This window comes from Mauremys mutica, chromosome 1 (genome assembly GCF_020497125.1).
Source record: "Mauremys mutica isolate MM-2020 ecotype Southern chromosome 1, ASM2049712v1, whole genome shotgun sequence".
Classification (NCBI taxonomy): domain Eukaryota; kingdom Metazoa; phylum Chordata; order Testudines; family Geoemydidae; genus Mauremys; species Mauremys mutica.
This window is the reverse complement of record NC_059072.1, coordinates 302,773,123-302,800,814: the sequence shown is the minus strand read 5'-3', so window position 1 is coordinate 302,800,814 and position 27,692 is coordinate 302,773,123. Positions and strand designations below refer to the sequence as shown.

The window sequence follows — 27,692 nt, the reverse complement described above, 5'->3', positions numbered from 1 at the left end:
TGGAGAGACTTTTATTTTGGTTTGCAGTGGAAATTTTTCAAAATAATTTTAGTACTACTGAATATTGTCATTTTAGCGTTGTGTTTGCCTCAGCAAGTAGCATCAGATCACCCTTTTTTCTGAAAGGCGACATGCTATCAAATGGATGATTTGTTTCTCCTATTTCTTTCTGATTGTTCTTTTGGTTCTAGGCCATCATTGTGAATATAGTGAATTAGTTTGGTTATTTATTCACTGAAGTAATTTTAAGTTTAGGAGACTGTTGTTGAAGAAAAATTTGCCACAGTTCGTGAATCTAAGATGCCGGATGGGCAAAAAATGTTGAAACTATAAATAAAAGTGAGGATGGGTATAGTTGCCTGAAAGTCAACAGCTGGACACCCTTAGACGCTTCTTTAAACTCTTTGTGCACACATGTACCATGTGGTAAACCAAACAAAAACCACAAGTCCAGACTGTGACGGGTTCCCCCGGGGTTGCCACCTGGAACTGGGGTAACACTGAGCCCCCGTGACCCACCAGCCTGGGCTCCCTATCACACTGTGCTGCTGTGACAAGCTGCAAAGCCCTCCAAGCTTGCTCTTTCACCAGCATTCACACAGGTAGGGACACACCAAGCTGCAGTACTTATAGGCTGCTGTGATCAGCTCTGCATGGGAAAGCTACAGCTAAGGAACTGCCCAGCTGCTCAAGAGCACAACCCCCTTCTGGAGGGTAAACTCAAAATTAAATTGCCTTGCACTGCACAGAGATCTGTACAGCGTAGGCTGAAATTTGCCCCCTCCCTCAATGTGAAGAAGGATATTCAAGAGCTTTCTGTACCCAGTTATGATTTCCACACACTGGTTTTAGACAAAACAAAAACAAGTTTATTAACTACAAAAGATAGATTTTAAGTGATTATAAAGGATAGCAAAAAAATCAAAGCAGATTACCTAGCAACCAAACAAAACACACAAACTAAGCTTAATATACTAAAGAGATTGGATATGAGTAGCAAATTCTCACCCTAAATGATGATTTAAGCAGACTGCAGAGATTCTTGAGGGGCCAGCCACACTTGCTTACAGCTTTAAACCCCAGATATTCCTTTTTCAGGCTAATAATCCCTCTAGCCTGGGTTCAGCACTTCCCCGCAGGTCAGTCCTTGTTCCTCAGGTGTTTCCAGGAGTCTCTTTGGGTATAGAGTCAACAAAGAACCACGATGATGTCACTCCCCTGCCTTAAATAGCTTTTGCATATGGCAGGATCCCTCTGTCTCCAAGCTTGGTTCCCACACCTTTCAGCAGAAAAACACTGGTATTCCAAGATGCAGTCCAGTACCAGGTGATCTGGTCACATGCCCCTGTAGTGTCATAGCAACCATGACTCTGAGGCTGTTTGTAGCTTCCTCAGGAAGGCTCTCTGGTGGGAGATTAGCTTCTTCTAAAACAGGGGTCAGCAACCACTGGCACACGGCTCGCCGGGTAAGCACCCTGGCGGGCTGGGCCAGTTTGTTTACCTGCCACATCGGCAGGTTCAGCCGATCGTAGCTCCCATTGGCCGTGGTTCGCCATCCCAGGGTAATGGGGGCTGCGGGAAGTGGCGCGGGTGAGGGATGTGCTGACCGCGGCTTCCCGCCACCCCCATTGGCCTGGGATGGTGAACCGTGGCCAGTGGGAGCCACGATCAGCCGAACCTGCCAATGTGGCAGGTAAAAAAATGGGCCCAGCCCACCAGCATGCTTACCCTGGCGAGCCGTGTGCCAGAGGTTGCCAACCCCTGTTCTAAGACTTATTGTTCTCTCTAATGGTCCACTGACTTGAATGGACCCTCCCAACGAGCATCTAGACTGACAATCTTTTGCCTAGTAGGTGTTCCCCAGGTGTAAACACATTTGTAATAGATACATCAACAATATTCCTAACTTCAGGTGCTAAAATGATACATGCATACAAGTAGGATAATCATATTCAGTAAATCATAACATTTTCAATGATATCATACATGACCTATCTTGCATAAAATATATCATAATTATGCCTTACTCATATCATAATAATAGTACTATAAAGAATATGGGGTGTAGTGTCACACAGATGTTCACCAAGAGAGTCATACACTTGATCTATAAATAAAGTTATTCCTGGCAAATTACACCATCTGTCTATTACTTGACCTGTATGCCTGAAAACTGTGATCACTATGGTTCCTAGAATCTTAAGTCAAAAAAAGTGAGAAAACAGATGACTCAAGCACTGTTTGTGGAAAAATGCAAAGTAGATTCAAGACAGACTATGACTTAAAGAATTCCTTTAGCTTTCTCCCTGACTATCAAAAAGGCCAGGAACTAATCTCTTTTCCACCATAACAATTGCTGAAGCATGCCCAGGAAAGCTGTTCCAGACACAAATCATCTTGTCCTGATGTCAGTAATATTAATTGTTGTTTTCATTGAAACGTTTTGCTTATGGCTTGTTTTTGTACTCATTTTTGTAAAGTTAATGAAAAAAAAATCATACAGAACAGAGGGGACAGTGGTCATGTCTAGCAGTTTCCCCAGAGATGGAAGACCGCTAGTGAAGACTCTGAGAGGCGATCACTTGGCCAGGAGGCTTTGCCCCATCCTGCTGGCTATACAACTGGTGAAAATATGCCACTTGTTCTTGATCCCCAGGTCTATGACTGCAGTAAGCTATACTTAGGAATTAATACAGCAGTCTACTGACATAGCAATGTAGGTCACTGGGAACTTATTACCTTGCTGCTCCAGACTCTACATTGACTTGCAACTTAACACTGGAACAAATTCAAGGGTCTAAGTCTTAATCTTCAAAACCTTCAATGGGCTTTCCTAAAGCTTTGTGGTTACAGGATCTTGGGAAGATCCTTCTTTAGAAATCATAGCTTCAGACCATTCATATAATACAAAGCAGGGGAAAAAATCAGGGGCACACTAGAGAAAATAAATGAGCAGAGTTCCCTAATTTTATTCTAGTTCCTGGTGTAATTTTATTCTAGTTCCTTCCTCTGTGCTATACTTGCACAGTCATTGTTGTGGACATGCTGGGTTTTATTGAAGAGGAAGAAGAGCAAAGATTGACAGAGTTTAAGTTCTCTGAATATGCAATCAAGATAATCAAAGGAAAGAGACACACAATATACTATAAAGGTATAGAAGACTAAAGCCTCCACACTACTAAAACAATTTATGACATTCTCAAGACTTGAGAAAGCATTAAGAATAAAAGAGGTAATGTCAGAATGCAAATATGTGGACTCACTCAGAACATCAATAAAGAAATCTCATGTATTAGTGTAACAGGTTGGTTTTTTCATTGACCCAAAAAGCACCTGCCGAGTTAATCACACTTTCTGTGATGTGAGTGTTACTCAAGGAGATTTCACACCAGGGGACTTTAATCCTAAAATACTAGGAACAGACACGACTAGGTTACAAAAAAGGAGAGTCATCTAAAGGGGAGAGAAAATGTGGCTGAGATACTAAGAGTCTTTGATTCAGTGTAAGCATTCCTCTTAGGTCATTTCAAGTGTGTCCTCTGTATTGGTCCTTAATTGAGGCCAAGGGTAAAGATAATGGTTCTTGCATCCGAAGAAGTGGGTATTCACCCACGAAAGCTCATGCTGCAAAACGTCTGTTAGTCTATAAGGTGCCACAGGATTCTTTGCTGCTTTTACAGAACCAGACTAACACGGCTACCCCTCTGATAATGGTTAAAGTTTGTTTTAGAAATAAGTTGTACGTTTAAAATAAAAGTTGTAACTTTGGCATTAGGGCTAAATGCCCCCAAATAAACAGAACTGGAGGGTCTAGCCAGGGCATGTTAGCACATTTGTGAATTGAAGGGATGAACTTAACGTAAAATTTGTGCTGTATATTGTAGGTTTTGTATTCTGTTGTATTCCTGTCTTCTGTTGTATTGTGCTAGCTTGTGGCCTGAGACCCTTTGAGAGAAGGAACATGCCAACTGCTTGGCACAACTTAGATTATAAAGTGCTAGGTACATTTTTAGTGCCATATAATTCATACTTTTTAAAAATTCTGGCTGCTGTTACTAACACCAAAAAATCTTGTTTTAATTTAAATTAAAAACACAGAAAATATTCTATTCAGGTTAAGGTTTTATAAAACTTTTTTTCATCCTTTTAGTTTAATTTGAGGGTAATGTTCCTTTATAGTTATTACTTTTTCTCTCTTCTCCTCAAGTCTCAATAAAGAACAGATCACAAACCATCACCAACCTCCTACTATACAAAATAATCCAGCATACTCTGTGGGACAGTTTCATTCCCACCATTCATTCATGCTGGAACACAGATTATTGATACTATTTGTATACCTCCTCCAGTCAAAGGATCTCAAATTCCCTTTTCAACATTAGTGAACTAAGACTGACTCCTGCGCCATAGGAAGAGAAGTATTATCCCTATTTTGCAAATGGGGAAACTGAGGCATAGTGAGATTGTGGTTCACTCAGGGCCACACAGGAAGTCTATAGCAGAGCCGGGAATAGAACACTGGTTTTATGACTCTCCGTTTTATGCTTCAACCACAAGATGACCTTTCTTCTTAGTTTGCCTGTGGTGAGGTAAAGTTCTGCTTAATCCAATAGCATTGTGTGGTTTCAGTTAAATAATGGATTTACCTGACCATGTATCTTCCATGCTCCACTGGTGGTGAATGACGCGTCTGACATCACCAGCAGATTACAGAGTAATGTTTTATGCAACAGGGGGCAGCTGGTCCCTTACAGACTTCTCTTGGTGGACTCAGAAGAGGAAAAAAATGACATTTAACATGTTGAAATACTTTCTAATCTGTATTTAGACTGTGTTCGCTGCCCAAGTATTAGAGTTACTGTCTTACTGTGGTTTCAAGAATTTGATATAGCCTCATTACAGGCAATTCCCTTTCTAATGTATATGTATTCAGATTCCTCACTATCAGGAATTTTTCCAGAGGATAAAAGCTATCTTGACTCTAAATGCTTTCCATTGTCAATTAATCTTCATCTTCCCATCCCATACCCACAAAAACAACATTATTCTTATTATTCATAATTATTATTTTTATTTATTTATTTATTTATATTAGGGTAGCATCCAGAGGCCTATTGTGCTAGGCACTGTACAAATATAGAACAAAGTCAGTCTCTGCCCCAAATTTCTCATAGTCGAAGTGAGAGAAGGTGGGTGAGACAAACTTGTCTCTCAGCAACAGGAGATGGTCCGATAAAGATATTACCCTCATCCACCTTGTCACTCTAATATCCTGGCACCAACATGGCTAAAACACCTGTGCAAATTACAGTCTAAGTGTAAGACAATAGATGAGTGGATAAAACAAATAGATGGGGGAGCACAAGTAAAGAGTGAGATGACACTAACCAAGATGAAAAGTTATGGTCACACTAAAGCAGTTGCCTAACCATTGTCTAGTTATTTTGTAGGCATTGTAGCAGAAGGTAGTTTTAGGAAGCGATTTGCAGGAAGGCAATGAGGTGGCTTTGCTGACATTTGCAGGGTGCTCCTTGCAGACAGGTGAAAGCATGATGGTTCTGGTTGGAAATCTTTTTTGAATGGGTGATCAAGATTGGCATCATTTGTGGAACAAAGGCAGAAGTCAAGATCTCAGTACCTCAGGAGATAGGTAAGGCAGGGATAGGCACGGTTCATGTTAAATGTTTCTTAAACTCATTTTGTGCTCTCTGCTGTGATTGTCTTGCCCAATTCCTTATTCCTTATTTTACTCTTTGGTGAAATAATTATGGCCAACTTCCCTGTTTAACGTTTATTACCTAATCTTTAGATTGTCCCTAATCAAGCAATGCTTTTAGCAACTTTATGAATCCCTTTCAGGACTCTTAAAATGTAGGCCTCAATCCTTAGGCATGCATATGTGTCTGCAGGATCAGATCCTTACATAGTAGCCTAGGAATGGAAGGAGTCCCTAGGCCCCTCTTGTCTAGGAAAGTTGGTGATAACTCTTCCATCTCAAGCCTTATTTTTTTGACTTTTTAAAAACTGTACAAAATGTACCAGAGAAGAGCAACATCAAAAATAAAATAAGACCCCACAAAGACCAAAAAAATAAAAAATAAAAAAAAAATTAGGAGGGCAAACGAGAGAAATATGGCCTTTTTAAAAAAACTCTCTTGACACTCAGAGTATCTCTTCCTGAGCACAAAGCTGACTAATGTCTATTTAATGTATTAAATTCTATGTAATCATCTGCTTTTTGCTGAAATGCACTTCAATACTTCAGCAGTGTAGCAGCCAGGGGCGGCTCTGGGAATTTGGCTGCCCCAAGCACGGCAGCATGCCGCAGGGGGCGCGCTGCCGGTCGCCGGTCCCGCGGCTCCGGGGGACCTCTTGCAGACGTGCCTGCGGAGGGCGCGCTGGTCCCGGGCTCCGGTGGAACATCCGCAGGCATGACTGCAGAAGGTCCGCTGGAGCCGCCTGCCACCCTACCGGCAAAATGCTGGGGTCTGGAGCCGGCCCTGGTAGCAGCCTACATGGAACCTGGAGGAAGGACCATGGGCTGCAGGAGGAAGGAGTTTGGAGAATGAGTGCTGTGTGAGATGGCTAGGAATGTGAAAATACAGTTGGAGCTGTTCTGAAAAATGCTGATTTAATAAAGACTGATTATTTTAATTAGAGTGGGGTCCTCTCATGTTGTTATCCAGCACTCGGACCATGAAACAATCTCAACTGAAAGTTCATTCCTGTGATTCACAACCCCCTGAAAAATAAAATAACTCCTTAAATTCTTCCTGTATATATTGCCTTTTAACTCTGTGTCTCTTAGTTCTGGTCCAACTAATTACCTCAAGTATGTCATCAAGCTTAATTTTATAACAACCCTTAGTTAGTTCTGGCATGTCACCACTGATTTATTGACTCCCAAAGCTAAGGCCTTTCAGTCTTGAGGCTCAGAACATTTCTTATTGCAATTCAGGGTATTGTACTATAAATCTAAATACAGTTGGGAGCTGTGATTTATATTTTCCATTCGTAAAAGTAAACATTCCAGCAGGTTTTTAGGTTTTTATTTTAGTTAGAATGGATTTTCTTTTAGAATGATGGAAACAACAAAACAAGAGTCCGATTCTGCAGAAGCTTGCTTACAAGTAATCCTCATTCACATGAATAGTCCTATTGGAGGCAATGGATTTCTCACGTGACTAATGATTACTCTTACAAGTAACAGCATGACTGGGCCATGGGAAATAACACAAATCTCCATGTATGGCTCAGTGTGTCTCCTCCATAGCAAACTGCATCAGCTCTGCCTCACAAGATGGCAGGTGCCCCTGCAGACCGGTACGCTCCTTAGAAATGTGAAGGCACTGTGCAAAGAAAACAAAGTAATAACAGCTAATGACTATGTGCACCATGCTGTGTACCTTAGAGACTGCCTCTCTTTTCATGTTTTACCTCAGCAGTTGAGCTGGGACATTCTAGTTTGCCATCCTCTGAAATGTTTGTCTAGGGGCTGGAGGTTGGCTGATCTCAGGAGAGGGCTTTTTTTACTGTAACTCTTGTAGCTAACAACTAAAGGTTACATTCCTACCTCCCTGCTCCCTCAATCCCCTGGCCTCTAGTTTCCCATCAACAAAGCAACAAGGTAGGTTTTAATACAGTCTTACTTTCTAACGCAACAAATATTTCTAAGGTGCACTTGCAACTGCATGAAATAGCAGCACAAACACATCTCACTGCTCAAAGTCTCACACAGAGACATTGTCACTCACTTAGTTTTATATTTTACCTCACTGTTAGTACACTTTACTGGTCCTCTTTTTACTTCTGCAGGGCTTTGCATTATTGCCTTTAGTACTATTTTTTTTCACTATTTCCCAAATCCTTTTCCTTATTAGAATGCTAGGTGATTGTTTGATTTAACAGACATTGCATACGCTGGTTTCTTGTTTCTAGGCAAATCATTTTACATTTTTTACATTGAATTGCATTTGACTTCTGTAATCCCAGTCACCTAAATGATCCAAATCCCTTTGAATCGGATTACATTGCTGCTTCTTATTTGCTGTACTTCTAATTTTTGTTTCATTTGTAACCTCTGAGATCTTGTTTTTAATACCTCATCCACATTTGTATACCATAAATTAGAAACAAAGGAAGTCCTTTAAAGCACTTTACTTCACTCATAATCCATTTACAATTGGAAAATGGCTACCCTTTGTCGCCAGCTCGTGAAGTGTAGCTTTATCCTGGACTTCCATGTTTATTGTGTTTCAGGAACTTCATATAAAATGTTCTGAGTGTAGAAGTACTGCCAGCCCTGCAAACTCATCATGGGATCTGACGGGTAGCTTGTATTCCTTCTGATTTATGCTTCATCAGTAAAATACAGTGATAAGTAATTCTGCAGGCCGAATTCTGCTTTGTCTTCTCTGGGATTTCACAAGCACATAAAAAAATGGAGAATTTGACTCAGCAGAGTTAACAATTCTGCTGATACACAAACCAGAATAGAATCCAGGTTTCTTTCTCTCAACTGTGTAACTCTACAGAGCTAATAAGAGTAAAATGTTGTAAAACCTTTTGCTTTTGTTACTAAAGTAAACAGACACAATTCTGAACACATATTGCCAGATTATGCCTCACCTTGCACAGAAATCTTCCCCCACATCCTGTGTTGCCCCCTTACCCCAAGGGACAGGTACACTTGCAGCCCTTGCGCTCTCTTGAGCTAAGGGACTTCCTCAGATAGTTCATTTTAGTGCTTCAGTCACCTCAAAGGGGGAAGATATGGGGCAATGTTCCCTCTAATTTTTTATATCCATGTGTGGAATGAATTTTATTACGTGCACCACTGTTGAGGTGATGCATGGCGGGGGTGGGGCCAAGGGGTTCGGAGTTTGGGGTGCAGGCTGCCCCAGGTCTGGGGCCAGAGGACTCTCCCCAGCCCTCTCCCCGCCGGCAGCAGCAAGTTCCGGAGAGGGCCCCATTCTCCCCGCCAGCAGCACGGAGCTCCAGGAGAGAGGCTCCTCTCTCCCCACCAGCAGCAGGAGCTCCGGGGCTGGGGAAGAGGCCCGCAGCAGCCTTGCATACCCCAACTTGCTCCCCTCCCAGTCCCCCCCCCACCTCTCTCCTCTCCTGGCCCCTATGGCTGCACGGCCCTTTATAGCCTGCTGCATGGTTGCACAGCTTAGAGGGAACTTAGGGCAGGACCCTGGCCAGGCCCCTCTCTCTCTCTCTCTCACAAACACACACACACACACACACATTTCAGGGAAGTGCATTCTATTCATTCCTCTATCTGTGTGTGGAATTGTGTCCTAAGGCAGTGCCACCCTGCACTTTTCAAGGCACAGGCCTGTGTCTTAATGGCAGAATTGGAAACATAGGGAATAGATCTCTTGAGGAAGAAGCCACTCTGTACCTCCTATTTCATGATGACTCTTAGTCACTAACGTCGGATATGGAATCTCATCAAATACTTTTGTAAATCTAAACAAGTATGGCACTTCCCCAATTATTTCCCCTATTTATAACCATAATGTCTTTAAAGAATTCTTGCAGATAAGTGAACATTACTTTTCCCCCCCTGCCCCACATCACCTAAATCCTCATTTAACTTTCATCAAACTGGACTTTTGCAGGTCTTTCCCACCACATCCTTTAAGACTGGTATTTTTTTCACTATGTGCCTTACCTTACAACCAGCTTTAACTCCGTGATTTATAGTGGGGTTTTAATGGGATTTAATGGACGTTTGGAGATTATACCCTTGTCATTATCTGTGTGTTTGCACTGTTTTGCATGTGTACATAGCATGGGAGGGGAAATAACCTCCCTAAATAAAACTATTCTTTCTGCAATATTTCTCTGATCTCTTTTCAGTGAGTTTCCCCTGGAAGTTGAATTGCAGACCAAACATATTTTTTTGTTTTATGAAATTTCCCAATCTTTTTCTTAACCACGCAGTTATGTCAAAGTACAATGTATCTGGAATTCAATTACAGTGTACTGGCAGCCTTTCCACAATTAAGGTTGCAACTGAGCTTCCACTGTAAACCCAATTTCTGTGTCTCCCCTTTCCCCCCCCAGAATCACAAAATTAAATCATGGCCTCAAAATAAAGTCAGCTCTGGGATCAAGGTAGAACATATTAATGTAACTAGAAGTGAATTAGAGATGGGCTCATGAATTATGACGTGCTAAAAATTGAGGTGTTCAGAGACCAGATCTCCTGTCCCCATCTCACCTCTCTCCACAGCCATACAACAAAATAAGGAAAGGAGAAAGAGAAAATCTAGTTTACCAGATGGGCCTAGCACAGCAGATTTCATAAGTTATCAGCTTTTTAATTGGGAATGTTGCTGTGGCAGGTTGGCTCTCGCAAGCTATGTTTACCTCATTGGAAACTCCAGGGAGTAGCAGGAGGCAGTTGAGGAGCCGGAGAGGTTTTTCATTCCCTGAGTCCCCTGCTGGGGAGCAAGACTGGGGGTGGGGAATGCCCCCTAAGTACAGTATTGCTCCCCTGCCGTAACTCCTTATTTTCATTCAGTCACTCTGAACTCCTGAGATCCATAGGAAGGGAACCCTGCTTTTGAGGGATCTGGGAATCTACACTGAGGGACTGGAAGGAGCAGTGGGCTTGGCAGGGGAAGAAATAATGAGAATGAAATTCTTCCCTCCTTTCTAGTGGCCTCCTGAGGTCTGCTGGAGGAGAGAGCCCTCATCATGAGCCACAGGAGGCTTTTTTGAGCAGGGCCGCCCAGAGAATTCAGGGAGCCTGGGGCAAAGAAATTTTGGGGGCCCCTTCTATAAAAAAAATTGCAATACTATATTCTCCTGGGGGCCCTTACGGGGCCCACGGCAAATTGCCCCACTTGCTCCCCTCCACAGGCGCCCCTGGGAAAAATAAACCTTCCGCATTTCGGCACAAACCCAGTTTTGAGAAAACTTCTTTACAAGGTATCACTGGTTCTCAGCATCAGCTAGTGCTAAAAGGCACTAAAGCTCATTAAAAGGGTTGGACAAATATTTTCCATCAAAACTTTTTCTGGATCAAAAACTAGGGGTTTTTAAAAAGCAGAAAAAAATCACGGACAATGTCTGCTTTCCTTCAAAATTTGTTGTGGTTTTTTTAATTGAAAAGCTGAAATTAGTCTGCCAAAACCTGAATATGGTTTGAGGTTTCAGAAGTGTGTGGCCAAATATTTGCAGTTTGCTGTATTTGATTGTTTAAAGAAACAATAAAAAAAATTCTGCTTAAAAAAAAATCCAAAACTTTTGAACCACCTAAGCTTGTGACCAAACGCCTGAGCCCATCCAGTCAGAGATTTTTCCAGGTTTCTGATACTCTGCTGGCTTCCTTGACTCATATCTGTCTCCATAACTTTGGGTTCATTTAGGTTAGAACATAAGAACAGCCATACTGGGTCAAACCAAAGGCCATCCTGCCCAGTATCCTGTCTACTGACAATGGCCAATGCCAAGTGCCCCAGAGGGAGTGAACCTATCAGGTAATGACCAAGAGATCTCGCTCCTGCCATCCATCTCCACTCTCTGAGAAACAGAGGCTAGGGACACCATTCCTTATCCATCCTGGCTAATAGCCATTAATGGACTTAATCTCCATGCATTTATCTGTTTCCTAGAGACTGGCTCCATGTGGTCCCTCACAAACTGGAGACGGTTACTGTGGGTTTTTCTTTACTATAGCTTATGTACATACTCCACGAACTTAGCATTTGAGCTTGTTCCAGAATCTGGGATGAGCCTATGTTGTCAAAACTGAAATGCTCAAAATAGCACATGCATGTGAATGGACACAGGGTGCTAAAATTAAATTAATCCAGGGGTTCTCAAACTGGAGGTCAGGACCTCTCAGGGGGTCACGAGGTTATTACTGGGGGTCGTGAGCTGTCAGCCTCCACCTCAAACCCCGCTTTGCCTCCAGCATTTATAATAGTGTTAAATATATAAAAAAGAGTTTTCAATTTATAAAAAGGGGGGTCGCATCAGAGGTTTGCTATGTGAAAGGGTCACCAGGACAAAAGTTTGAGAACCACTGAATTAACCCCTCTGAAGCCTCAGGGAATGCAGGGGAGGGGGGTCTCCCTTGGTAGGGTTGGGAAGGATATTGCTCTTCTCATGTGATCCTTCCCCCCAGTGGCTAATTTTAAATGAAGCTACCCTCCCCTGACATGAATCTCCCTATGGCACTGAAATTACATGTAGACTAGAATTTGGCATTTGAGAAGTGAAAGGGATGCTAACCCTAATGGAAAAGCTAACAGCTTGGCTCTTCTGCAAGCCTCAAACTGCTGAATGAGCTTTAGGGTAGGGAAGGCTGTGCCTCCCAAACAGCCTGGCTCTGCCCCTTATCCGACCTCCACCCACTTCCTGCCCCCCTCAGAATCCCTGACCCATCCTGCTCCTTGTCCCCTTACTGTCCCCCAGAGACCCCACCCCACCAACCACCACCCTGGGACCCCACCCCTGCTCCCTGTCTGCCCCAACCCCTAGCCACTCTCCCCCGGAATGCCCACAATCCAACCCCCCCCATTCCCTGCCCCCTGACCGCCCCCCCCCAGCCTCTTACCCCTGGCTCCCTCCCTCACCCGAAGCCTCAGCGCATCGCTGAACAGCTGCAGCGAGTCTCCGGCGGGGCCTGAGCTCCGTCCCACTCCGAGCCACGTGGTGAGGGGGCGGGGCTGTGAGCTCCACGCCGAGCGGAGGGAGCTGAGCTCAGCCTGGAGGCAGCTCGCAGCCCCGCCCCCTCACCACGCGGCTCTGAGCGGGGCAGGGCTCAGGGGCCCCGCCGGAGACACGCCGCTTGATGTGCTAAGGCTCCAGGAGAGGGGCGGAGGCGGGAGCCTCAGCTGTTCTCTTGGGGGCCCCTGCGGAGCCCGGGGCCCGGGGCAAATTGCCCCCTTTGCCTCCCCCCTCTGGGCGGCCCTGTTTTTGAGGGTCACACATTCCTCTCAAGCCTTATGCCCATTGGGTCCCAATTTCCTCAAGCCTTCAGAGGCTGCTAGGGATCCACCCTATGACCCTCTATGTAGGATTGTTAGTCCCCAGCAAATTGATTTAAGCTCGTCAGAGGCTAAGGAGCCTATTTTTATCTCTTTGCAAGTTGCCAAGGCAATATGGGCTTGTTTGATGCTTTGCAGTAGACTGTGGGCAGGCCCAGAGGAGCCTCCTGACATTCATGGGGTGGGCGGGGACTACGGGAGCCACCATTCAGCCCTTCCTATGGGGCTATAGGTTCAGAAGGCCATAAAAGAGATTACTAAGGCTCATAGGGTCAGAAAATAGCTGTTAGAGTTCATTTCAGGAGTCTCCTAAGGCCCACAGCAGGCTTGGAGTTCCTAATGAGTCCTCTGAGGCTTACAGGAGAAGATGGTTGAAGGCTGTTGGGGGCTTATGGTACTTCTAAGGCTCATGGTGGGGGTAGGATCAGAGGGAGCAGGGAAAGGAGACTTTACTGTTTGGCTCACCTTTACCAGGGCTGAGGACCATAGGAGACAGGCAGATGGCAGTGGCAGTTAGAAGGAAAGGGAGACTGTTCTCCCAGTTCTGTTGTCCCCAACTCTCCTGCTGGTATATTTATTCCTCCTTTTCTTGCCCAGCTCAACCTAAAAATGAGAGTTCCAGTCCATCAGACATGATTAGGAAGTCGATAGGAAGGGAGCTACATACCTAAACACCTCCTAGCTCTGCATCAGAGTTGCTCAGCTCCCTAAAAAGCTACACAGGGTCTGAGAAGTTGGACTCCCTGTTTGTGGAATTTAGGAGGACTAGAGCATTGTCACTCCCATCCACAGGATGGTGGGTGGAGATAGGACTAGCAGGAGATTTTACCACCACCCCTTCCCTGTGTGGACTTCCAAAGGTCTGGTGGATTTTTGTTCCCCTTTTGTGGACCTCATGGGGTATGCAGGGATGTGGTTTTAGGTCAGGGCTTAAGGCCTCTTAAAAAACAAACAAAGGAAATGTCCATGACAAAAAGGGTTGTTTAAGTGAAATTAAGATTACAGGCATATATTAGTGTTTTGAGTAACCTAGAAAATTCCAGAACTAAGGTTCCATGTCCACAAGGAGCTATAGTGTCACAGTCCACTGACCACCATCTCCTTCACTCTGCTTCACTGTTTGGGATAACAAAAGCCAAAACTTTTATCTGATTGTTGGGGAGACAATAACCATCCATTGCCCAACAACTGCTAGTACAGTGACTATGATGCAACTGTGATGTGGAATTTGGCTCCATGCAGTGCAGCTGTAATAAACTTTCAAACTTCACCCTGTCACAGATTCACATTCCATATACTCATCCAAATACTCAGTAGACAATCTGCCATTAGGTTCATAGGGAAAACAACTTTGAAATTCAAAGCAAACATGTGCCCTCATCTTTTTTCAGGAGTTGAAAGTTCCAAATGTGGAAGCACTGTAGATTGTTAATTAACAAATTACATATAATAACATAGTTTCTTAAGGTATTTTACATCATTAATGACCATTTAAAAACTAACAGTTGGCATATATAAGTGCATTGGTACGTGATACATGAAGATTAAATGGATTGTTCCATTTCTCCATTCATTACACTTAAAAATTAAAGATGTGTACTGTTGTATGCTTCAACATTTATTATTGCTGGCATTTACCAACAGAAAACATTTCCAAATAGCCTCCCTGGCCAGATGCTCATAAACAAGAGTTGGATTGTTGGCCCATATATCAATTCAACAATTTCATCAGTCTCTTAGGTGATGGTCACTTATGTTCATCTATAGAGTCAGATTTACTTGAGATGAATTATAAATATAACAACCGAGAAATCTTTTCAATGGAAAAAATGACAAAGCACCTTCTGTCAGGATCAAGTAGATTTTATAATGCATGGTTACATTTTTGGAATCTGAACACAGTAAGTACATGAATAATGATAAGAGATTGGCCAAACACAAATGAGTCTTTTAAAGATAAATACAGGTTATGACTAAGATTCATTAATACTTGTATGGAAAGTTCATATATGTTAATAACAATAAACTAAAAAGTTACAAAAATAACATCATGCAAATCTTTCTCAGTCAATCTAAAAATACCACATTGTTGAAAGAGGTCTGGGGCAAAGCTAAGTTTTTAGTGGTAGGTTTGTGTTTGATGCAAACTCAAAATTGAATGGCTTATTATGGAAGTGCCACCTTAATTCTTGAATTTCCTAGGCTTCTAAAGTTTGTTGTTTGTTTTTGATAGTTTCTTTAACACTGCTACGTGCATAAAACCTTCACCCTAGCAAAACTTTTTGTGGGATTTAAGATATAAATCAAATTTTTGGATATCTCTCAAGCAAACCAGCCTTTAAAACCATAGCTGGCAATTTCTGAGGCGTTTACAAGGTTAATAGAAAGTTTTGTTATTTCTGTTTCTGCACATGTATAAATTATATTGAACACTGGGTTGAAGTTTTTCCAAATGCTTCACACTCTGCTGTTGAGAGAATCAAGGTTATAGTATAATTCAGAACATTTTTCTTGCTTGCTTGGCACTTAATGACAAGAACGATTGAATGTTTTCTTACTATGGGAGTCTTACATCTTTGAGTAAGTAAATACATTCTGCTTATTGCTCATGTACAAGATGGGATAAATCCTGTTCTCAGGACTATTAATATCAGTGGAATTGTAGCGGTAGAAGGAAGTGATGCAAAATTTGGCCTGTAGTATATATTTTAGAATATTCTGCTCTCTATAATACATTAGTAGAATGTATTTCAAGAAAGAACTTCAAGTAAGGTTTTGGGTTGCTTTGTTTTTTTACCAGTACTTGCATCAGTCATGTCTAGTTGTCCTGAATTTTCCCTTTCCAAGGTATGTGATGTTATTTATTTCAATCTGGATGGTGATTTCTCTCTCTCTCTCTCTAAATTAGAAAATACTACTAATAAGCTATGGTTTGTTTGCCTTTGAATCAGCATTGCTGTGTGGTTTAGCTCTGCTGAATACCAGCTTTGGTAGCTGTGCTCTTTCATATTCATTTTACAAGATGAAGGAGAACTCTGTTGGAATTTAACGAGCCCCAGGGAAAGTATTTCAGAAGAGTAAATTCAATAAATTACAGAAGTAGCTAAATTGAAGAAGATTTTGTATTATATGAGCCACTCTTGGTGGGAGGTGGGGCAGGGAGCCTACATTTCTTCTTCAATCCATAACAACACTGATTCTAATTTTGGGGGGCATGGTGGCTTTGACTATGTTTGATAAAGTACATCTATACCAGGCTGAAATGCTAAGAAAAGTGAGTATAAAATTAGTAGACATGAATTACTGGCCTTAAGACCAGAGTTATCTTGTGTACCTCAGGAACATAACTCATTTAGTGTATAATTGGCCCCATTCTGGCCCTTTTGTGCCACATCAGAGTTATCTTGTGTACCTCAGGAACATAACTCATTTAGTGGTGTGCAGCTCATAAGGAATATCCACATTCTAAATGTTTTTGAGCATGCAGCTATTTAATGCTTATATGACCATAATGCATAAAGCTACTGGCCATCATTTTATTTTAGTGTATATTTTTCTTTGAAGCTTTGAATAACACATGCTTGATTTAAATATATAAAACTACAGTTCAGTATGTGCACTGCAATAATATCAGTGTTGTAACACAGACACCAAAGGAACTGTTCAGAAATAGCCCAAAGCTGTAAACTTATAATTTGGTTTTAAAACATGTGCTCTAGATGTATAATTGGCCCCATTCTGGCCCTTTTGTGCCACATCAGAGGTGTAAAGGAGCCCGAAAGCTGCCCTAATGTGTCAGGCTGAAGACTCAACTGGCTGGCAGAGATGGTTTAGCCGACACTGTACCATCCGTCGGGGGAGTGTGAGGTTGGAAGAGGGCACGGTCAGTGTAATAGCCCCTAGTGAGGTGCCACAAGCCAAAAAAACTTGCAGCTGCCTGGAGGCTGCTTGAAATTACACCAGGCATCAGACCAGTCCCCAGAAATCTTGGGAACTGGGTGAGTACAATGATCATTTAAAGCCTCTGCGACCCTCCTTGCCTCAGCTTCACAGAGCACAATTCTGGCACAATTGAGGCGCTGACCCACCGACTTTAACAGTTTTGACTGTTGTGAAAAATCAACACTTAGTAAACTAAATGATCCACACAATGAAGTGTCTTACTGTGAGTATATTCTGAAAAATTCCATCTCACGTAAAACCCTTGTACAATGGACAAATTCAAATACGATGGCTGATGTATCCAAAGGAGAGTTTTTCAGAACTTTATATACCACTTGTGCATTTTGGGTGAAAAATATTTCACCAACATATGGTCAGAAAGAAATGAATAGCAAACAATAAGAAAATCCACTTTCTGGCTCTGACACTTAGTGTTCAGTTATTGGAAAATCATAGTCACAGCACATAGGGCAAGAACTAATTAGCTATTCCAGACACAACAAGCTTTTACTAGAAACTGGCTGCTCAGATGTTGTTTTTATTTAGCCACTCTGGTCTTGGCAAAGTGTCACAAAGTTTGATTTGTCCTGTCTGGCTAAGCTGGAAACTTATTAGACAAAAGACAAAAAAAGGATAGAAGGCTACTCTTAAAATTTTAAGTCACAAAAATCCTAATGAATTCTTTCAAACGCTAATGGCCAAGAACGTAAGACTCATCTCATGTGTTAGTGAAATCAAGATTCTCTTCTTCTTTATCTCTTTCCCTGGTTGTACGCCCAGACAATGAGTGAATCTCACCCTCCTTTTCTTGCGTTTTGAATTTTTAAATTGTGGCCCAATCCCCCATTTTACATTTATTAGACAAGACCAGTCTAGTGAATAGTCAGTCTGTGTCAGTATATCTCAATGCTAGCTTAACAACGCTAAGATGTAAATTTAACATGGTAGGAACTTAACCCTAAATTCTCCCCCTCCCATGCTAATGTACAACGTAGCATAAATCCTGTTTTAAAAAAGCTACTACCATCACATGGGTCAAATTCACGTTTACCATCATGAAGTTAGTCTTCCACTGCACTGACTGTATCTGGCTCCTACAGTGACTGAGGACTTTTGACTTTACTTTTCAGAACAAAGAATTTACTTGTGCTGTGCTGAGCGCTGACAACCCTTTTGACATCAAACACAACAAAGATCTAGGGCTCAGTTAGATCTCTGGCTCCCGTACAACTTTCGCATGTAAATCAGGATCATAAGAATTGCCATCCTGGATCATACCAGTGGTCCCTTTAGCCCAGCATCTTGTCTCCAACAGTGGCCCATACTAGATACTTCAGAGGAAATTAGGGGGAACCCTGCAGTAGGCAGCTATGGGGTAACCTGCCCCCACGACATCAAAGTTTCACCTGAATCCCAATAGTTAGAGGTTGGCTGATACTCCAAAGCATTGAAATGTACATCCCTTCCAAAACTCTTGTTTATTCTTTAATATATTATCACAACTCTGGGTATTCTTGTTGTCTATATAAAGGTCTAATCTAATCCTTTGGGGAATTCTTGGCTTCAGTGATATTCTGTAGCAAGGCTTTCCACAGAACAATTGTGAGTTGTGTGAAGAAATATTTCCTGTTTTCAGTTCTGAATTTGCCACTTTTCTGTTTCATCAGAGAACTCCTAGTTTCTGTATTGAGACAGCGTGAACAGAAATTCCGCATCTACCTTCTCTCTACCATTCATCATTTTGTCATGTCTCCTGTTAGGTTTTGCCTTTTCAATCTCTCCTCATATGAACTTCTTTCCGTGTCTCTAACCATTGACCAGCCATGCTGGAGGAAAGACAGCGGGCATTGGAAGGGGTTTAATGGGGCTGCAACTTTATTCACCTAAAATAGCAGTAAATTGTACAGTTAATTGACCTGTATCATTTCCTCCTGCTTCGGGGGCTGTCATCAGCCCTACCCATTTCCAACCTGGTCCCAGCCAGCCTGCTGGGGCCCTGCTGCCCTCCCCTCATTTAAGTGTTAAGGGAGCTGAAAAGGAAAGGGAGTTGGCTCCCTGCTGTACCAGATGTTAGGAATCCTGTCTCACTCCTTCCCTAGCTTTCCTCTAAGTCCGCTTCCAATCCATTTTATCTGCTTGCTGTATTCCTTCCAGAACTAGTGCCTGTGCTGGACATCTACCACGTTTTCAGTTACCGAGTGTGACATTTTAACCTAGGCTCCCTGCACCACCATGGGGGGAGGTGAAAAAACCCACCCCGCCTCAGCCAGTCTGGTGGTGAAAGGAAAATTCCTTCCCAGCCCCAAGAAGACGCTGATTAGTGTAATGCCCACAACGGATCATGAAGAAGCCTGGTTCTACTCTGACCCTTTGGGTGGGAGCATGGGTGACGACTGCCTGATCCCAGTGAGAGAAGGCTTCTCCAGAACTGCCCAGGATATAAATATCCCTCCTTCTCTACTCACCTGGTAGGGCAGGGGTGTCTCTCTCTCTCTCTCACTCACACACACACACACATGCACGCACCCCTAGTCTAGCCACTTCCTCTTCCTCCTGGCCCCACTCAGGTAAACCTTCCCCTCCTTTCCCCTTTGCCACAAATAGCAAAAGGAGCCCTTACTAGGGCAACAGTCCCTTTTCTTCTGGCCAGCCAGTCAAAGGACCCACCACATGGGAGCACATTTTCATTGCCCTTCTCTGAACACCCTCTAATTTTGCATTATCCTTTTTAGAGACAGGGTCGCCTGAACTAATGCAGTATTCCTGATTAGGACATACCTTTGATTTATATAATAGCCCTATAATATTTACCGTATTTTTCTTCATCCAACTCCTTATGCATGCCAGCATTTTGTTAAATAGATTAAAATTTGGCTAAGTGATAGCTCTCAAAATGGAAATGGAGAATCATCATTGAGTGAGTGGTCTCTAGAAGGGTCGTGCAGGGGTCAGTTTTGGCCCTATGCTATTTAACATTTTATCAATGACCTGGAAGAAAACATAAAATCATCACTGATAAAGTTTGCAGATGAAACAAAAATTGCGGGAGCGGTAAATAATGAAGAGGACAGGGCACTGATTCAGAGTGATCTGAATCACTTGGTAAACTGGGCACAAGCAGACATAAATGTTTTAATATGGCTAAGTATATATGTATGCATCAAGGAACAAAGGATGTAGGCCATACTTACGGTATGGGGGACTCTCTCATGGGAAGCAGTGAGCCTGAAAAAGATTCAGGAATCATTATGGATAAATCAGCTGAACACAAGCTCCCAGTGTGATGATGTGGCCAAAAGAGCTAATGCCATCCTTGGATGTACAAACAGAGGAATCTCTAGTAGGATTACACAGGGTATTTTACTCCTGTATCTGACACCAGTGTGACCATTGCTGGAATATTATTTCCAGCTCTGGTGTCCACAATTCAAGAAGGATGTTAATAAATTGCAGGGGGCAGGGCTGGCTTTAGGCCAATTCCCCCCATTCCCCTGAATCGTGTCCCACGCCTAAGAGGGCCCCGTGCCCTAAGGAAGAGCGCCTAACTTTTTTTTTTTTACTCACCTGGCGGCGGTCCAGGTCTTCGGTGGCATTTCGGTGGCAGGTCCTTCACTCACTCCAGGTCTTCAGTAGCATTTCAGCGGCGGATCCTTCAGTGCAGCAGAAGACCCAGAGCGAGTAGGATCTGCCACTGAAGTGCCGCCGAAGACCCGGACCACCACCAAGTCGGGCCCCTCAGTTCCTGAAGCTGGCCCTAGCAGAGGGATCAGAGAAGAGCCATGAGAATGATTAAAGGATTGGAAAACATACCTTCCTGGCACCCCCATTGGCCTGGGACGGCAAACCGTGGCCAGTGGGAGCCACGATCGGCCAAACCTGCCGACACGGCAGGTAAACAAACTGGTCCAGCCCGCCAGGGTGCTTACCATGGTAAGCCGCGTGCCAGAGGTCGCCGACCCCTGCCTTATAGTGATAGACTCAAGGAACTCAAGTTATTTAGCTTAACAAAGGAAAGATTAAGGGGTGACTTGACTGTAGTCTGTAAGTACCTGCTTGGGGAACAAATATTTGCTAATGGTCTCTTAGTCTAGCAGAGACGCTATAGCATGATCCAAAGGCTGGAAGTTGAAGCTAGACACATTCAGACTAGAGATAGAGTGTACATTTTTCACAAGGAGAGTACTACACTGGACCAATGTAACAAGGGAGCACTGGCAATTGTTGAAACAAGAGTGGATGTTTTTCTGAAAGATCTGCTCTAGGAATTATTTTGAGGAAGGTCTATGGCAGGGATCGGAAACCTTTGGCACACGGCTCGCCAGGGTAAGCACCCTGGCTGGCCGGGCCAGTTTGTCTACCTGCTGCATCCACAGGTTCGGCCAATCGTGGCTCCCACTGATTGTCGTTCACTGCACCAGGCGAATGGGGGTGGCGAGAAGCCACGGCCAGCACATCCCTCGCCTGCGCCGCTTCCTGCAGCCCCCATTGGCCTGGGACAGCGAACTGCAGCCAGTGGGAGCTGCGATTGGCTGAACCTGCGGACACGGTAGGTAAACAAATCGGCCCAGCCCTGGCAAGCCGCGTGCCAAAGGTTGCCAACCCCTGGTCTATGGCCTGTGTTACACAGGAGGTCAGAGTAGATCATCACAATTCTCCCTTTTGGCCTTGGAATCTTATTTGCTTTTTTGTCACCCAGTGCTGCACATTAAAGCAGAGGTCTTCATTGAGCTGTGCCCAGTGATGCTCAGGTCCTTCTTGTAAGAGGATATCATTCATTTAGAACTCAGTAAAGTATATGAGTAGTTCAAATTATTCAGTGGTGACAAATGCACATGGCAGAGAATTTTATTTGTCATCATGTTACCCATTTGCCTCACAATTAAATAATATTGTGCCATCAGCAAATTTTGCCACCACATTGCTCACCCTCTTTTCATTATCATTAATAAATACCTTAACCTGGGGCACAGCTGGGGAACCATTGAAAGACTTGCCAGAAACAGACAGGAGTTGCTGCTCTAAATGCCAGAGGCGTAATGCGAACATGATGATGATCCTGATGATGAACAAATACATCAAATCTTGTAGCACCCCACTGCCAAACTTTTGCCAGCATGAAAACTGACCATTTATTCCTGCTCTTTGTTTTCTGTTAGCCCAGTGTTTCTCAAACTGGGATCTCCGCTTGTGTATGGAAAGCCCCTGGCGAGCTGGGCCAGTTAGTTTACCTGCCCCATCTGCAGGTCCGGCCGATTGCGGCTCCCACTGGCCGCGGTTCACTGCTCCAGGCCAATGGGAGTTGCTGGAAGCGGCGCGGGCTGAAGGACTTACTGGCTGCGGCTTCCAGCAGCCCCCATTGGCCTGCAGCGGCGAACCGTGTTCAGTGGGAGCCGTGACTGGATGGACCTGCGGATGGGACGGGTAAACAAACTGGCCCGGCCTGCCAGGGGCTTTCCCTACACAAGCGGCTACCCCAGTTTGAGAAACAGTGTCTTAGCCAGTTTGTTATGGCAGTATTTTTCTTCTCAGACGATGACTGCAAAGTTTCTTTAGCAGCTTCTTGTCAAAGGCCTTTTGAAAGTCTAAATAACCATACTCAATATGTACACACAGAGAATGCCAGATCAGTACAGTTTATGCTACTTACACATTTTTTGACCCATTTAAACCCCACATGTATTGCTTATTCTTTTAAAGTCACCAATTAATTTGACCCCTTCTCTTTTTTTTTGGAAAACTCCTACAGGTAAAAACTGCAAAATTGATTTTTTTTCCTTATTGGATAAAGTACTAAATCCATTGTATATCATTGAACTGGGACCTCGGTGCCAATTTTCAGTCTGGAACACATTTTTACAGTTGAGTTATAAATCTCTGACAAAAAAGATTTATAATAGACGTCCTGACATGCCCAGTGCAGTATTAATGTACCTCTACATTGGTGAGAGGGACAAGGAACAATTTAATGTGAATAACATTTTCTAGTCCAAAAATGGCATAAAGAAACACACTTTCCTCTTAAAATTGAATGCATTATAATTTCAAACAAAGTCTTTCTGTCACCATTTGGTTTCATCTTTAATTTGCAAAGAAAGTTCTTCTTAAAGCAATAAACGGCTTCTCTGTGTTTATAAATCTTCATCTTTGTTGAAAGCACTGTCAAAGGGAGTCACATGTTAAAAATGCTGATAGTAAATTACAAGCAGCAGGAAAGGCTAATTTAGTTTTGAATGGTAGGATTTCAGTTTCTTGGAGGCGACACTAGGTTTTGTGTGTGTGTGTGTGTGAAATTATTATTCCTTTGGTTTACTGCTCTGAAATATTAACAAATAGATCTGTGCTTCAGGTTCCCAAAAACTACAGATGAACTTTTCTAGCGGCAAACATTCTGAGATTCCAATTTTGTACTGAGTCATTGATGTAGTCTGAATTAAAATATGTGTAATATAGGAACAGCAAATCCTGGATTCTGCTCTAATTGACAGAGAAGTTAAACTAATTTTGAACACACAGGATCTCAGTCTGCTTCCTAAAGTATGTTGTTCACTTAAAAATGCCTCTGATTTCTTTTCAAATAAGATGCATCTTTCCTCTGTTAAGCTGGATAATTAAATATTATTTTGCAAGAAAGATGTCAAGATTTTTTAAGGAAAAAAAGGTGCCTTTTTGCTGCTGAAAGGTAACCAAAAGCAGTGCCTTAATTTTAAATATATTTGGAGGCACTGAAATGTAAGCAGTCTCAAAGAGATCCTTTCTTTCTGTTATAAGCATTTATCAGCTTTTTAGTCTTCTTTGTAAAGAATAAGATGAGGTGTGTGTTTGTTGTACAATAAACACTGTGTGTGCTGTCATAATAAACTACTTGATGAGGCATAATCTTTTTCTGTAACAATTCTAAGATTATAATTTTTAGGTTGACTTTGAAACCACCATTTTCTGTAGTATCTCTAGTCCTCCTGCTGAAGTTTCTGTTGTTGACATAGTGTTTTTAGCACACATAAGGGCTGCAGGCTGTGGTCCAGAGAGGTTGGCAAGTGGCAGCTCCATAAGCCACTGCTATTCCTTGATGGGGCATCTTGTGCTCCAAATTTTCAGCTTTTGTTTATTAAAAATCAAGGCCTAGATTTTCTCCTGCTGTGAGGGGTATTTTTGGTGGGGGGAGGGCATCAGAGTGCCAGTTATTTCTCCCCAGTTCTCTGGCCTGTCCCAAAACAGGTCCAGGATAGCTTGGAAAACCCTTAAGATGCTTTAACCCACCAGTGGCTATCCATGGGACTACATATTGTCAGTCAAGGATTACCAGTTTGTGTTGTGCTCTAACCATGCCATCCACATTCCCACCTACACTTGGTCTGGGGGTGAAGCTGGCAGAATGGCTGGCTACTCTGGTTTCTCCAGGGACTCCCTCACACTGGGAAAATGCCCATGGTAGCTAAAGGGCTTTCTGCTAATCTTGTGCTGCAGAAGTTGTGCCAAAGGAGTGGCGGTGAGGTACCAAATCTAGTCCTAATTCTCTAATCTTCATGGTTGTGACAGAAAGCTTTCAAATTGTGGCCCAAATGTAACCAGTGGAGCAATGTACAGCTGACTCTGCAGACAGCCTGAAATAATAACTCTGGGAACACTAAATTGCCTTTATTCATCTCATTGGGGGTACAGTCTGGAGCCTAATAATGGTGATTTCAATGTCAACCCTGTTCCACAGCTGTTCAAAGGAGAAGGCATAGGCTCATAGATTCTAAAGTTAGAAGGGACCACTGTGATCTTCTAGTCAGACCTACTTTATAACTCAGGCCATAGAACTACCCTCAAAGAATCCCTGTTTGCATGATCAGCTGGTGTCTCTGCATGCAGAGAATGCAAGAAAGAATTATTATGAGGATCTGGTCTATCTGAGGAGCTTCTAGTTTTATCATCTGGGTTAAATGGAGGTTAGTTTGTGGGTGGAGCCCAGACAAGTACTTTCCCTCCCTCCCCCATTTAACCCTTGAATATAGCTGCCTACAGTGGGACCTTTAAAAGCCTGAGAATTTCCTCCTATTCCTACCCCAGAGATACAAAGAAAATCAGTTTCTAGATTCAAAGAGAAGTTAGCACAGACTATCTGAAACTGGGGCCGCGTTAATAACTGCAATCTAAAAATTTCATACTGTCCAGTCTGGAGAGGTTTTGGTTAACAATGGAGGGGCACAGGGAACTTTGGTTAGTGAGTGGGTTCAGGAAGCATCAAACTAAATCTCTTTAGATCAAGGAAATGATTAATTCCACATGCTTGCCAGCTGTGACTCAATGCAATGATAACATCTGGAAGCCACTGCTTGCATCCGAAGAAGTGGGTATTCACCCACGAAAGCTCATGCTGCAAAACATCTGTTAGTGTATAAGGTGCCACAGGATTCTTTGCTGCTTCAACATCTGGAAGCTGAATAGTTCAGACTTTATTCTCATTTGTTTGTTTGTAAAAGGAAAACCCATGCAAAATACTACTGCAACAGTAAGGTTGAGAAACCATCTACTGCTATTTTAGTCAAACCAAACAAAACCAGGGGGTTTTATTTTTCTGTAGCATCCTTAATATCCAATATCACAAAATGTTTAACAGAGAAAATCAGCTGCAAGGTAAAGAGGCAAGGAAGATGTGTAAGATTTACAGAGGAAGTGGCTAACAATGGGTGGGGACGGAGACACGGCAAAATACTGTGTATGAACCAGCAGTTGGAGTCAGTTTGGAGGTGGAGATTGAGAAGAGGCCAACACCAGAGAAATTGAGTCAGCTGGCAGAAAGATGGGTAGATATTTGTCCTGGGAGTAGTGTGGAGTGAATCCAAAAAGACTGCTGGAAAGCCAGGAGAGAAATAAGTGCATTTTACATATTATAATCACTGTATTATATAGAATGTTATATTTATTCTACTTCTATAGTTTTAAATATAGGATTTGGAGTTTTGAGTGAAAATTCATGTGTGATTATGCATGTACTTTGTGGTTTTATTTTTGATTTCACATTGAATCTTTAGCTAACTCTGTAACTTCCAGTGATGGGAGAAGCATGTTGCTTATGTAAAGTGTAAAGCACACACACAAAGACACACACATCAGAATGCGCTGCAACAAACACCACAAAGTTTTCCAGATCCTGGGTTCTCCTGTTTTTATCTTTCTCTAGTTGTCTTTTCCTCCTCCACTTTTGTGTTTCTTCTTTGTCCTCTCTGCATTTCCATTGCCCCTTTATCTTTCAGCTTTATTCTGTCCTATTTTTCTCTTTTTTCCCCCCCCCTTCTAGTTTTCATCCCTGCAGGTTTCAGCAACCACAGCAGCAAGGGTTTACAGGTGGAAGAGCAGCAGATTGCAGAGGAAAACTGACTAGAATTAGTCAGTTTCTGTCTGAATCAAACTTCTTACATGTGGGGCTGTCAGCAATGAAAAACTGACAACTGTAGCTGGTTTCCCTCTTCATCAAGTGCTGAGTTTTCCATCTTGGGTTCAGGTTTTGTCAGAAAATGAGAGGTGGATGGTCAGGCCAAGTGGTTGAAGCAGCCTGGATGGTCAGGCCTAATCGTCGGGCTGGGGACAGCAGCCAGGTATCAGAGCAGGAATCAAGAACAGGGTTGGGACACGGCTGGAGCTGGAACAGGAGCAGGCAGAGGAACAGACTGGGGCTGGAACAGGAGCAGTCTGTTAGAACTTCCAAGCTTCCAGTGACACTTCTAGGGAGATAGCAAAATTGAGCAGACTAGAGTGGCTGTGGATTGGCTGAGCCCTGACTGATTGATGTGGAGCCCTCAGATAAGCACCCTCAGGGATGACTCAGGAGGCTCAGCAGCACTTATCAAGCTCAGAGGCTTTACATTACCCCACCACCACCACCCAAAGACACCTACCAAGAGTCTTTAAAGCAGGCTTCTCGGGGTGTGACGGATGGTAGGTCAAAGCAGGTTGAGTGCATGTATGTTGTCAGCTGGCTCTCACAAATGATCATCTGACCATAACCCTTCCAGTCAACACGATACATGAATTTGAGTCCAAGATCTGCTTCACCATGTGTTCCTCATGCCCCGTACCATGATGGGTAGAGATGGCTGTTGTACTCATCTGGGGAAGGAGTTGTCTGTGTCCTTTTTCAGCAGGGAGATGTGGAATACCAGGTGCATTTTCATCACCCCAGGCAGTTGGAGTTTGAAGACCACTGGGTTGATCTGCTGATTGACCTGGAGTGGACCAATATGTCAGCGTCCAACTTCCTTGAAGGCCAGGTAGAATCAAGGTATTGTGCTGAGAGTGATACTTTATCTCCAACTGTGATTCAAGGGGTTGCCTTCCAGTGAAGGTCAGCAAAACACTTGGAATCTCTTGTAGCTTATTTTAGGTGAGTTTTCAATTCTTCCTGGCTACAGCGAAGGTGTTTGACTAGATCAGAGGTTGGAGATACGTAGAAGGCTTGTGGCATGAATGGGTGAAACCAAGGGTAGGAACTGTAGTTGGCATAAAAAGGACTCTGGCAGCTTGCTCAGTGGTCGGAATTATTGTACGTGTATTCAGCAAAGAGAAGGAGGGAAACCCAGTTATTCTGTTGATAGTTAATAAAGCAGTGATGGTATTGTTCCAGAGTTTGGTTCACTCATTCAATCTGTCCATGAGTCAGGAGGCATAAGCTGAAGAAGCATGTAGTTCAGCATGCAGCAACTTGAACAACTCCTGTCAGAAGTGTGAAACAAACTGTGATCCTCAGTCAGATATAAT

The 27,692-nt window shown here is 43.1% G+C and overlaps 1 protein-coding gene across 7 annotated transcripts in view; it reads left to right on the top strand.

The window, feature by feature from the left end:
• ENOX1 (ecto-NOX disulfide-thiol exchanger 1) overlaps window positions 1-27,692 on the top strand; it is a 495,678-nt gene that overhangs the window by 305,504 nt on the left and 162,482 nt on the right. The window contains exon 1 of one of the 7 annotated variants that reach the window (XM_045012875.1): window positions 15,776-15,857. The exons of the other annotated variants lie outside the window; for them this stretch is intronic. The gene's annotated coding sequence lies outside the window, so the exon portion shown is untranslated. Of the gene's footprint in view, window positions 1-15,775; window positions 15,858-27,692 lie in introns of those variants that run through there. 7 annotated transcript variants of the gene reach the window in all.